Consider the following 12,889-nt stretch of genomic DNA (forward strand, 5'->3'; position numbering starts at 1 on the left):
GGTAGCCCTTTAACTTGCTCATGAAGCTTAGAAAATTCTTGGGATCCTGTTGTTTATGTATTTGTTCGTTGCTATTTCTAGATCATGTTTATTTTAATTTGCTTCTCTCTCTCTCTCTCTCTCTCTCTCTCTCTCTCTCTCTCTCTCTCTCTCTCTCTCTCTCCCCGTCCAGTCAGACCATTGTAGATTAGATTTCTCGAAAGTTAGTGAAGACTGATACACTTTCTTAACCCTCTTCACTACCTTCTGTATTCTAGCAAGATTTCACTTTAAGGGGGGGCACATAGTCAATAGTTACCAATTGTGCTTCTTCTTATCCCTCTATAAGGAAGTAGCCTAAATAGCCAAGTTACAAGATACTACTGCTTCTTTTAAGGACCAGGAGTTTCATAGGTGGCACTTGGAAAGAGAGATAATGACCGCCTATCTCCCTCATCCTGGGCACACAGGAAGGTAGGTGAATAGCAGCTCCTCCAAGACATATATTTCCCATTTGCACCATTGTGTGAATAACTTTATCTGCTGCTTCAAAACATTGCTTCTTATCCTGCTTGTTTATGACAATCAACTCAAGGAAATAGCTGCTATTCAGTAATCAAGACAAGAAGGAAAAACTTGGAAGGTCAGGAAAATTCTTTGTTTGTTTAGGATCTTATAAGCTATTTAGCATATATTTGTGGAACATCTGCTATGTGTGAAGCTTAGCACCCTGGTCTTAGGGATGAATAAGACTTACCCTGTCCTAAGAAGCTTAGTTTAGCAGAATGAACACTATTGAGGACATTCTTCACAGTCTCTTAGACTTCAGAGTCAGATTGTAAGCCTTGGCTGCCCACAAATGTAGAATTATTGCATCTATAAATCACTAAAACTGTAGAATGAGAAGATGTGGGTAAACAAGGTTGATCCTTTTATCGTGGTAACTAACAACATATTTGCTGATATGGCCAGCTCAGATGCCAGTGCCTCATGGGAATGTATTAACTACAGATTGGTGATGCCAGCTTGAGCTAACCTTAAAATTCTGATAAAATATACATAGGGTATCAACTCCAGAACAGCATCTCACTCTTGAACTTGTTTGACATCTAATAGAGGGTCATAGGTGTATTTGCATAAAACTATATGCCATTTTCTTGAAATTTACATATGTCTAAATGAACTATGAAATATATTCTCTAATGATTTCAGGTTAAATATAATTGTCAGTTTTTCCTGCCTTGACTTTTAACTGATTTTTTCCACCTATCCAGTATCATTGACTCGGATGTCCTACTCATACAGTAACCAAATTTTCAAGACTTTCTTAATTTCAAACATTCTGTCCTATTATCTCTCCAAATCATCAGTGTCCCAGAAGTTCCATTTATTTTTTCGATATTAAAGTTATACCTACTGGATTGTATCTGGCACCAAAAAGTGACACAAAAACCTCATTTGTCATATCTTATGGCCTAATTTGGAGTTTGGAAAATATAGTCACCACACCACTAAAAATAATATTCAGGGAATGGGAAAATACCCAAAGCTAGGAAATGGGAGTAATCATAAGGACCTCCACAAACGTTTGTTAGGCCATACTTTGCTTCTGGACCATGATTTAATGTCCTAACTTCTAGATGAGAAACATGTTTGAACCCTTAAAATTAGAAAATGCTAATTGGTTATTAGTGTAATGATTTAGCATTTTTAAAATTAGTTTCAGGTGTACAAAACAATGTAATAGTTAGACATTTATACCCCTCACAAAGTGATAACCCCCTCCCCCAATGTACTACCCCTCTGACGTTGTATATAGCTGTTACAATTCCATTGACTCTATTCCCTGTGCTGTACTCCACTGATCCCGTGACTCTCTCTCTCTCTCTCTCTCTCTCTCTCTCTCTCTCTCTCTCTCTCTCTCTATATATATATATATATATATATATATATATATATATATATATATAATTATAGTTTTATATATATAATATATAAAATTATAGTTGACATTCAATATTATTCAGCTTCAGCTTCAGGTGTACAGTGGAAAGTGAGGGGATTAGAAGGCACAAATTGGTAATCACAGTATTTCCATGGGGATAGGAAAGACAGTTTGGGGAAAGACAGTTTGGGGAATATAATCAATAATGTTGTAAAGATTTTGTAGGGTGTCAGATGGGCGCTTGTCTTATTAGGGAGACCACTTCATGGATGGTGTAGATGCCTGACCACTGACCATGATTTAGCATTTTGGAATCATTAAAATTTTCCAAAAAATTTGAAAATTTGAAAATCATTAAATTTTCCAAAAGAATGATTCATTCATTTATTTTGGAGTGCCATAGAAGGAAGTGGGTAAAACTTCATTTATTTTGGAGTGCCATAGAAGGAAGTGAGTAAAACTTTCAAAGCTAGTCTTGTTCAAGTGTTTTTCTTGTTTCTGTCAACTTTGTAAACTGCATGTGTAACATTTTAGTTAATTGGACCATGAAGGAACTAAAGGATAGAAAAGTCTCCTCAAGGTGTAAATTTGATATATTTCAAATCATTAGGAAATTAATGTTTAGTCTGAATTGTGATCCTTTAAGATTATGATCTTATTTTGTTTTGCATAGAAGATCAACAAGAGGAAATGGTAGTAACTAATCTGAAAATTTTACATAGGATCTATCTGGAAACATTCTTCTACTTAATGAAAACTCTAGATGAAATAGTTCTTAAATTCACTGTTCATCTGTATTTTTCTTCTTTAAAAATTGTATATGTGTGTGTGTGCACACATGTGCACATGCACATAATTCAAATACTATTCTTTTAGACTGAGTTTTATCCACAGTTATGAGATAAATTCTCTTAGGCATGTGGGAGATTCTGAGTGTCAGTAAACCAGTATATAGAAAACTATAAGAATGCTATACCTCAAATTAGAACAATTATTGAAAAGAACTGTCAACCTTTGAGATCCAAAACTCTGCTGCCCTGACTATAGTACGAAGTTTTAAATGGGTAAAATGTGTTTCAGAGGAAGGTTTGCCTTCTGCTCATGCAACTTTATTGCAATTTCCCTTTCCCAAGGCTTTGGACTCTTTTGAACATTGCTGTCTCAGCAACAGAGAATAAAAGCCATGATGTGATGGATAAGCCACACAAATGAGAAATACAGATGTGGAGTACAGGCCTCAAAAAGAATTGAGCTTGCTGAGGATCTGTGCCAGAAGTTGGAAATGTCTGAGATATTAAGAGGTGGGTACTTTGGTGGTTATTGTTGTTAAAGGATGAGTGTGTGTGTGTGTGTGTGTGTGTGTGTGTGTGTGTGTGTATGTGTAAGTGTAGACTATAGTGAGAAGATTATCATGATCTGTATAATATAAAAAGTTGAGGCTACTTTTATGAGAAAATTAAGCTTTCTTTCAGAAAAGTTGAGGTATCAAAGCAGTAGTAAAAATCTGAAGTACACAGCTAATAAGATTATCTTCTTAGGTTGAAAAATATGTATGCTTTTGTAACAGGAAATCAGCCTAGGAGGGAGTGAGAGAAAAGGAACTGTTTTTTATTGAGCTTTACTAATCAAGTACCAGCTGCTTTACATGTGTTATCCCGTTTAATCCTCATAACAATCCTATGAGGTACATACTATCGTGTTTCCCTGAAAATAAGACCTAGCCAGACAATCAGCTCTAATGTGTCTTTTGGAGCAAAAATTAATATAAGACCTGGTCTTATATTATAGTAAAATAAGACCCGGTATTATATTATATTATATTTTATATTATATTATATTATATTATATTATATTATACCCAGTCTTATAGTAAAATGAGACTGGGTCTTATATTAATTTTTGCTCCAAAAGACTCATTAGAGCTGATTGTCCAGCTAGGTCTTATTTTGGGGGAAACACGGTATTACCATCTCCATGTTACACAGAGGAGACAATCTTGAGCGGGTTACTTTACTTGCCTAAGTTCATGTAGCTATTAAGTTCGGAGTTTTGTTTTCGATCTAGGTCTCTCAGAACTCTAACACTGTACATAGAGAGGACTAAATATCTAAGAGAAAACTGACTATATCATTTCATGGTTTTCTTATGAACAATTGTACCCCTACTTCATTTTAGTTTTCTCAGAAAAGTTTTTTCACACAGTATATTCAGAAAATGCTTTAGCAACCCCAATATATTCAACTGAGGAAAAATCAGCACTGGAGATACAAGCAACCATTCTCAAGCAATGAAATATATGTGGTTCTGACTTTTTATTCCTTTTTCCTTCTTCATTTTCCCACATATTATATAAACATAAACCAAATTTTCCAGAGCAGTTATACCCTTTGTAAGTATATAAATGAAGCCTTCCATTTTGATACATGTTGAATTTATTTAGCTAAAGCAGCAATGAAATGTTCATTCCAACTGATTCTAAACTCATGTCTTACACTTTTGGACATTTGATCAGTCTAAGGAATTTAAGCCTCTTTTATTTTTTATAATTTAGAAACATTTAGATAGTTTCAAAGGTGGAAATATTAGTCAATTCTTATGAAGTTACAGCTTTAGAACTTATTCCGGATGGCATTTATTAACTTTTAATTACATCTTTACTAATATTTTTCAGAGTTCAGTAAGTGTGCCAAAATTATAGGCAACTGTGGTATAGGGGCAAGATCTCATGATTTGAAATCAGAGAATCTGAATTGAAATGTCAGCTCTGCCTCTTATTTACTATGCAAATTTGTGAAATTAATCTCTCTGATCCTCAATTTTTTTTATATGTAATATGAGGATAATAATCCCTGCCTCATGTAGTTGCTGTGAGAATAACTTGAGATAATAAATGTGAATGTACTTTGTAGACCGTAAAATTCTATCACAATGTAAGGGGAAAGAGAATCAAATGAACAGTAAGGGAATACCTACCACTGTGATAATCAGTTGATAATTTATTTTCTCTTTGTTGCTCCCAACAAGAATAAGGCCTGCATATTTCTGAGAAAGACAAGCATGCCCCACACTAGGTCACATTTCCCAACTCTCCTATATATTGCCCCAGTAGTCATGTAGTAGTTGACAAGATACTGTCAGGAAGGCAAAAATGTATGGAAGAACTATCTCCTAGTTTATTCTCTTCATGTAAAGTGATCTTTCATGAAGAAGAAGCCTGCTTAACAACACATATCAGTATCTTGGTTCAGGGCAATTAAAGGAACTTTTGGGATAGACAGTAGTTTCATAACAAAACCCAAAAGGATCATTGAGATGAGACATTGTGGTAGAGTAGGAAAGGCACTGGCCTGGAAGAAAGGATATCAGAGAGCCAATCCTGGTTTCGTCACTAATTGCATAATATAAAGCAAGTCCCTTTTCCCTCTTGGCTTCTATGCAGTTATGTGGGGTAGACTAGAATTTCTCCAAGGTCTATTTCAGCACTGACAATCTGTGATCCTATTTTTAATCATAATAAAAATATTCAAATTGTATAGATTTTAGGATACCATTTTATACCTCAAAAAGAAGAAGGAAAAATTACTCAAATTGTTTCTACATTGTATCATAATAAACATTCATTTACATTAATAGCTGTATTGGGGTATAATTAACATAATTTTTTACATTTTTAAAGTATTTTAAGATCTAGCATCTCCTTTGAGTCTCAAAATAATGATGTTTCTTCAATTATTCTTACATAATTACTTAAGAAACTGAGACTCAAAGAATTTGTAATAAATTAAGTTTTGTAATAAGAAACTGAGGTTGAAAAATTTACAGAGTCACATACTGTGTTTCCCCCAAAATGAGACCAGATCTTATATTAATTCTTGCTCCAAAAGATGCATTAGGGCTTATGTTCAGGGGAAGTCATCCTGAAAAATCATGCTAGGGCTTATTTTCTGGTTAGGTCTTATTTTTCAGGGAAACATGGTAGTTAGTACATGATAGAGATAGAAATCCAACTCTGGTCTGTCTGTCTCTAAGCCCAATGTTTTCCCACTACACCAACCTACCTAGGTGATTTTATCCAGGCTAAGAATAAGTGGAATTCTTCTAGAAAATGAATTTTAAAGAAAACTTACTGTTTTTTTTCATATATTGAAAGTAAAGAATAAGGATGATTTTTTAAAATTCCTTAAAAATTCTTCACATTTGAAACTGAAGCTGCTAACCACATTGAAGCAATTGTACAAATAAAATGTAAATGAATCTTTCAGAGCCCTATGGATTATGAAAGGTTAAAGAAATAGTATTTGTAACATATTTTAATATCATTGGAAGAATATGGCTATTTAAATATAACATTTAGAGAAATTACCCTCAGACATGCAACAGAAAGCGAAAGAATAAAGGAAATATAAAGGTATATAAGAAGATATGCATTTATCTAAGGATCATCTATCACACTCACTGTGTTAGTATAGACTTTTGTGTCAACTGCTGTATTCCCTACTATTCCTTTCCCATGCTTTTTCAATCACTGTCCCAATAAATATAATTCTAGGCTTTAATGAGTTTACAGTGAGTAATCTCTGTCAATGAGTGGAGTGGCTGCTTGTTATTGGTGTCATACCAACAAAAAAGCAACCAATGGAGAATTTGTATTTAAAAGTCATTATTAGTAATGATTTCAGAAAATGTGTCTTTTCTGGGGAGTTTATGAATTAAAATTAAAGAAACCTTTTCTCTGATGAATAAATGGTTTGTAAATGTGGAAGCCATTAACTTGCTAATTAGCATGTTAAAGTTGTAATGAGATCCAGCAAAACAGATTTAGGTATATTGGAGCCAAAGACTCTGGAAGATAAGCCTATATGCATTCTGAAGAAGCCTACTGTTCCAAAAACATGAATTCCAAGCCTCACAGTCCATGGAAAAGTAGGTATCAAATATTTACAATGAACTCAAGTCTGTTGAGGAGGCGACAGAGCTTTAAGATATGAGCACTGTCCTCCTGGGGCTTAATCCTAATGGGGGAAATAGAAAGATACCTTACATCCATTATCTTACTTGATAAACAAAACTAGCTTGTGAGGTAAGGAACTCAGGTTCAGAGAACTTAGGTAACGTGCCCAAAGTCACACAGTAGTATATGGCAAGGTCAGGGTTCAAACCCATTAATTACAAAATCTATACATTTCTTTGTACAACACATGAGACAAGATAGACAAAGGAAAAGTAACACTTTAGCAGTAAAATACATAGGACATACTTGCCATGTGGGGTGTCCTGTGGGGTATCTGGTCCTGCTCACCATATAAGAATGGAGGATATAACAAAATTGACAAACCCTTGGCTAGACTCACTAAGACAAAAAGAGGGAAGACACTAATTAACAAAATCAGAAATGAAAAAGGGGAAGTTATCATGGACACCACAGAAATACAAAGGATCATCCAAGAATACTATGAAGGACTATATGCCACCAAATTCAATAACCTAGAAGAAATGGACAAGTTCTTAGAAACATATAGCCTTCCTAGGCTGAACCAAGAAGAACTGGAAAATCTAAACAGACCGATCACCAGTAACGAAATTGAATCAGTCATCCAAACCTTCCCAAAAGCAAAAGTCCGGAACCAGACGGCTTCACTAGTGAATTCTATCAAACCTTCAATGAGGATCTGATACCAATCCTGCTCAAACTCTTCCAAAAAATTAAAGAAGAGACAGTACTCCTTAACTCATTTTATGAGGCCAACATTACCCTGATACCAAAACCTGGTAAGGACAACACAAAAAAGAAAACTACAGACCAATATCTCTCATGAATACAGACGCAAAAATCCTAAACAAAATTCTACGAAATCGAATACAACAATGCATTAAAAAGATTATTCACCACGACCAAGTGGGGTTCATCCCCGGGCCACAAGGATGGTTCAACATCTGCAAATCCATCAATGTGATACATCATATAAACAAAATAAAGGACAAAAATCATATGATTATATCCATTGATGCAGAAAAAGCATTTGACAAGATACAACATCCATTTATGATTAAAACACTTAATAAAATAGGTATAGAAGGAAAATACCTTAACATAATAAAGGCCATATATGACAAACCCTCAGCTAGTCTCATAATTAATGGTGAAAAACTGAAGCCCTTTGCTCTACATTCAGGAACACGACAGGGCTGTCCCCTATCACCTCTGCTTTTCAACATAGTGTTGGAAGTCCTTGCCAGAGCAATCAGGCAAGAGAAAGAAATAAAAGGCATCCAAATTGGGAATGAAGAAGTTAAACTGTCACTCTTTGCAGATGACATGATGCTATATATAGAAAACTCTAAAGACTCCACCAAAAAGCTATTACAAACAATCAACGAATACAGTAAAGTTTCCAGCTACAAAATCAACGTACAAAAATCCATTGCATTCCTATATACTAACAATGAAATCTCAGAAAAAAGAAACACAAAAAACTATTCCTTTTGCAATTGCAGCAAAAAGAATAAAATACCTAGGAATAAACTTAACCAAGGATGTGAAAGATCTATATGCTGAAAACTATAAGACATTGTTAAAAGAAATTGAAGAAGACACAAAGAAATGGAAAGACATTCCATGCTCATGGATTGGAAGAATCAACATAGTTAAAATGGCCATATTACCCAAAGCAATATACAGATTTAATGCAATCCCCATCAAGATCCCAATGGCATTTTTTAAAGAAATAGAACAAAAAATCATCAGATTTGTTTGGAACCACAAAAGACCCCAAATAGCCAAAGCAATCTTAAGAAAAAAGAACAATACTGAAGGTATCACACTCCCTGACTTTAGCTTGTACTACAGGGCTACAATAATCAAAATAGCATGGTATAGGCAGAAAAACAGACACACAGACCAAAGGAACAGAATTGAGAACCCAGTAATAAAACCACATAAATGTGGACAGATAATTTTTGACAAAGAAGCTAAAAACATACAATGGAGGATAGATAGCCTCTTCAATAAATGGTGCTGGGAGAATTGGAAAGCCACGTGCAAAAGAATGAAACTGGACTGCTATCTGTCACCATGTACCAAAATTAATTCAAAATGGATCAAAGACTTAAGCATAAGACCTGACACAATAAATTGCATAGAAGAAAACATAGGTACTAAACTTATGGACCTTGGGTTCAAAGAGCATTTTATGAATTTGACTCCAAAGGCAAGGGAAGTAAAAGTTAAAATAAATGAATGGGACTATATCAAATTTAAAAGTTTCTGCACAGCAAAAGAAACCATCGACAAAATAAAGAGGCAACCAACTGAATGGGAGAGGATTTTTGCAAACAGTGCCTCCGGTAAGGGGCTAATATCCAAAATATACAAGGAACTCATGAAACTCAACAACAAAAAAACAAACAACCCAGTTGAAAAATGGGCAGAGGACCTGAAGAGACATTTCTCCAAAGAGGACATACAAATGGCAAATAGACATATGAAAAAATGCTCAACATCACTAATCATCAGAGAAATGCAGATAAAAACCACAATGAGATATCACCTCACCCCAGTCAGAATGGCTATCATCAACAAGACAAACAGTAGCAAGTGTTGGAGAGGCTGTGGAGAAAAAGGAACCCTCATAAACTGTTGGTGGGAATGCAGACTGGTGCAGCCATTATGGAAGGCTGTGTGGAGGTTCCTTAAAAAATTACGAATAGAATTACCATATGACCCAGGAATCCTTCTCCTGGGTATCTACCAAAAAAATCAGAAAACATGTATACATAAAGACACGTGTGCTCCAATGTTCATTGCAGCTTTGTTTACGATGGCCAAGACATGGAAACAACCGAAATGTCCTTCGATAGAGGAATGGATAAAGAAGTTGTGGTATATATACACAATGGAATACTATTTGGCAGTAAGAAAAGATGATATAGGAATATTTGTGACAATATGGATGGATCTTGAGAGTATAATGGTAAGCGAAATAAGTCAGACAGAAAAAGCAGAGAACCATGTGATTTCACTGATATGTGTTATATAAACCAAAAGTAACAAAAGAACAAGACAAAAAAATGAGAAACAAAAACTCATAGACACAGACAATAGTTTAGTGGTTACCAGAGGGTAAAGGGGAAGCGTGGTGGGAGATGAGGGTAAGGGAGATCATATATATGATGATGGAAGGAGAACTGACTCTTGGTGGTGAACACACAATGGGATTTATAGATGATGTAATACAGAATTGTACACCTGAAATCTATGTAATTTTACTAACAATTGTCACCCCAATAAATAAAAAAATAAAACACAGAAACAAACAAACAAACAACTACTGCAGGATATGGTGAGGCCAAAAAGGAACACCAACGGAGCCATAAATAGGGGAGTCATACTACTATAGTCTCGCTGGCAGCTGGGTTGGAGACACAGGAAGCAGGAGTGTCAGTCAGGGTGTCAGGTGGGGTCTCTCGTCCCGCTCCCCACTTAAAAATGCAGGACATGGTGAGGCCAAAAACAAACACCCACGGAGCCATAGATAGGGGAATCACACCACTATAGTCTCGCTGGCAGCTGGGTTGGAGACACAGGAAGCAGGACCCATACTGTCTGCAACCTGCCATCCACTTCTCTGCAACCCGCACTCCGCTGTACTAACTGCATTCCGCACTTGCCAGCTACTATCTTCTTGCTAGCCCCATTTTCTGCTAGCGTGGCCACAGCAGTTATATTAGTGGCCAATGGCTCACTGGTTACAGCTGATGGCCAAGTAGCCACAGTTGATGGCCATCCAATCACAGTTGATGGCCATTTACTACTTGAGCCAGCACCTTTCCATGTGAGGGCGAGAGCCTGGAAACTGCACTCCTGGTTGTGTCCCCACACTCCATCCCTACTGGTTTCGCCTCACAATCTACGCGACAAGCGTTCTGCGAGGGGCCCTGTGCAAGGAGCCTGGAGGTGAATGCAATATCCTGGACACAGCCAGGCTCTCTGGGCACAGCCAGGGTTTCTCAGGGCACCATCAGTTCTTCTGGGCACAGCCAGACTTCCTGGGGTTCTTAGGGTACCACCAGTCTCCCTGGGCATAGCCAGTACCTCTCAGGCACTGCTACTCTCTCTGGGCACAGGCAGACTTCCTGGACTCCTTACGTTACCACCAGTCTTCCCGGGTACAGCCAGGGTTTCTCAGGGTACTGCCACTCTCTATGGGCACAGACAGACTTCCTGGGCTCAGCCAGGGCTCACAGGGCACTGCCACTCTCTCTGGGCTCAGCCAGACTTCCTGGACACAGCCAGGGTTCTCAGGGCATTGACACTCTCTCTGGGCCTCTCAGGGTACCATGCTGGAATAACAGCAGATCACAGTCAAGGTGCTTACATATTCTCCATGGTGGCCTGTCATGGCACAAAAGCAAACATCCCCCGGTTCCACCACATGGTAGTATGTCCCGAAGTAAACAGTCAAGTGGTCCATTAAATTAGGGATCAAAGGCCATTCCCCATAGTCAGATGACGGCCAGCTAGGCACAGGTGATGGCCATCCAATCATAGTTGAGGCAGCACCTTTCCACGTGCGGGCGAGAACCTGGAAACTGGACTCCTGGCTCTGTCTCCACAAGGAGCTACACTATCCGCAGCCTGCCCTCCGCTTCTCTGCAAACCAACCCCACTTGCTAACTGCAATCTGCGCTTGCTAGCTCAGCCATGGCAGTTATATCAGTGGCTAATGGCTAACTGGTTACAGCTGATGGCCATCTACTACCTGAGCCCATAACATTCCACGTGAGGACGAGAGCCTGGACGCTGCTCTCTGGGACTATGTCCCCAAAATAGTATAAGTTCATGAAGGATTCAGAGAGGGGTGACCTGAATCCAAGATAGATCTTAATCAGTCCATGTTTTCCTCATGAAGGATATAATACCTAAAGTGAGTCTTGTAGATTGTCTAATTAGAGAAAAAGGAGGGTAATGAATAACCTTCTCTCTGAGTCTTTCTTCATTTTTAAAACAGAGATGATGTCTTTACCCCCAAAGTACCATTGCTATGATTGAATAAGATCTCATGTTTAAAAGCACTTAGTAAATTAAAAAGCATTAAGCAATGTAAACTATTATTACTTGCTGAAGTATAAAAGTGTGATGCATGTGGTGTATGTTATGCGGGGTGTCATGCGGGGTCTCAGCTCCCGCTCTGCACACAAGAATGCAGGATATGGCTAGGCCAAAAAGGAACACCCACGGAGCCACAGGTAGGGGAGACATACCACCACAGTTTCACTGGAGGCTGGATTCACACGACATGTGACCTGCTGTCTGCTTTTTTGCCTGCCAATCGACAGACTCCCCAGTGCAGCTGTGGCAGGTATATCAGTGGCCAATTCCCTAACGGGCTACAGCTGACAGCCGACTATCCACAGCTGACGGCCATCTTCTACCCTAGCCAGCTCCCCTCCACATGAGGCCGAGAGCCTGGAAACTGCTCTCTGGGACTCTGTCCCCACAATGTACAAAAAACTGACACTGAGGATATTGTTTTAAGGATGCATGGCTCTCCCATTAACAACTTGAAGGATTACAAAATCTCTGGATAGGGAGGAAACCTCAAAGTCATCTGATCTACCTACCATTTGGTGCTTGTTAAAAAGGAACCTGGGGGTCATAGGAATGGCGGCAGCGGGGTGCACTTTTTGAGTGCTCCTCTGGACTTTATCACAAACGGGACATCTATAACCCATGAAAGGACTTACTGCTCATCACGCAGAACAGCTAAGAGACTCATGCAAGGATTACTTGAAGGTGGGCAAATTGGGCGAGCAGGGGAAGAGGGAAGGGAGCGGAGTGGAGACGCAGCCCGCTTCTGCGGCTGTGGGGATGCAGCCCGCGTCTGTGGCTGTGGGGACGCGGTCCGCACCAGTGTCTGTGGAAACGCGGCTGGCATCTGCAGCTGCAGAGATGCAGGGGATCCCAGG

At 38.2% G+C, this 12,889-nt stretch overlaps 1 protein-coding gene across 2 annotated transcripts in view; it reads left to right on the plus strand.

Moving 5' to 3' along the window:
- ZC3H12B (zinc finger CCCH-type containing 12B) overlaps nt 1-12,889 on the plus strand; it is a 289,375-nt gene that overhangs the window by 132,249 nt on the left and 144,237 nt on the right. For both annotated transcript variants that reach the window (XM_033118169.1, XM_033118160.1), the window contains exon 2: nt 3,058-3,225. The gene's annotated coding sequence lies outside the window, so the exon portion shown is untranslated. The remainder of the gene's footprint in view (nt 1-3,057; nt 3,226-12,889) is intronic.

This window comes from Rhinolophus ferrumequinum, chromosome X (genome assembly GCF_004115265.2).
Source record: "Rhinolophus ferrumequinum isolate MPI-CBG mRhiFer1 chromosome X, mRhiFer1_v1.p, whole genome shotgun sequence".
NCBI classification, from domain to species: domain Eukaryota; kingdom Metazoa; phylum Chordata; class Mammalia; order Chiroptera; family Rhinolophidae; genus Rhinolophus; species Rhinolophus ferrumequinum.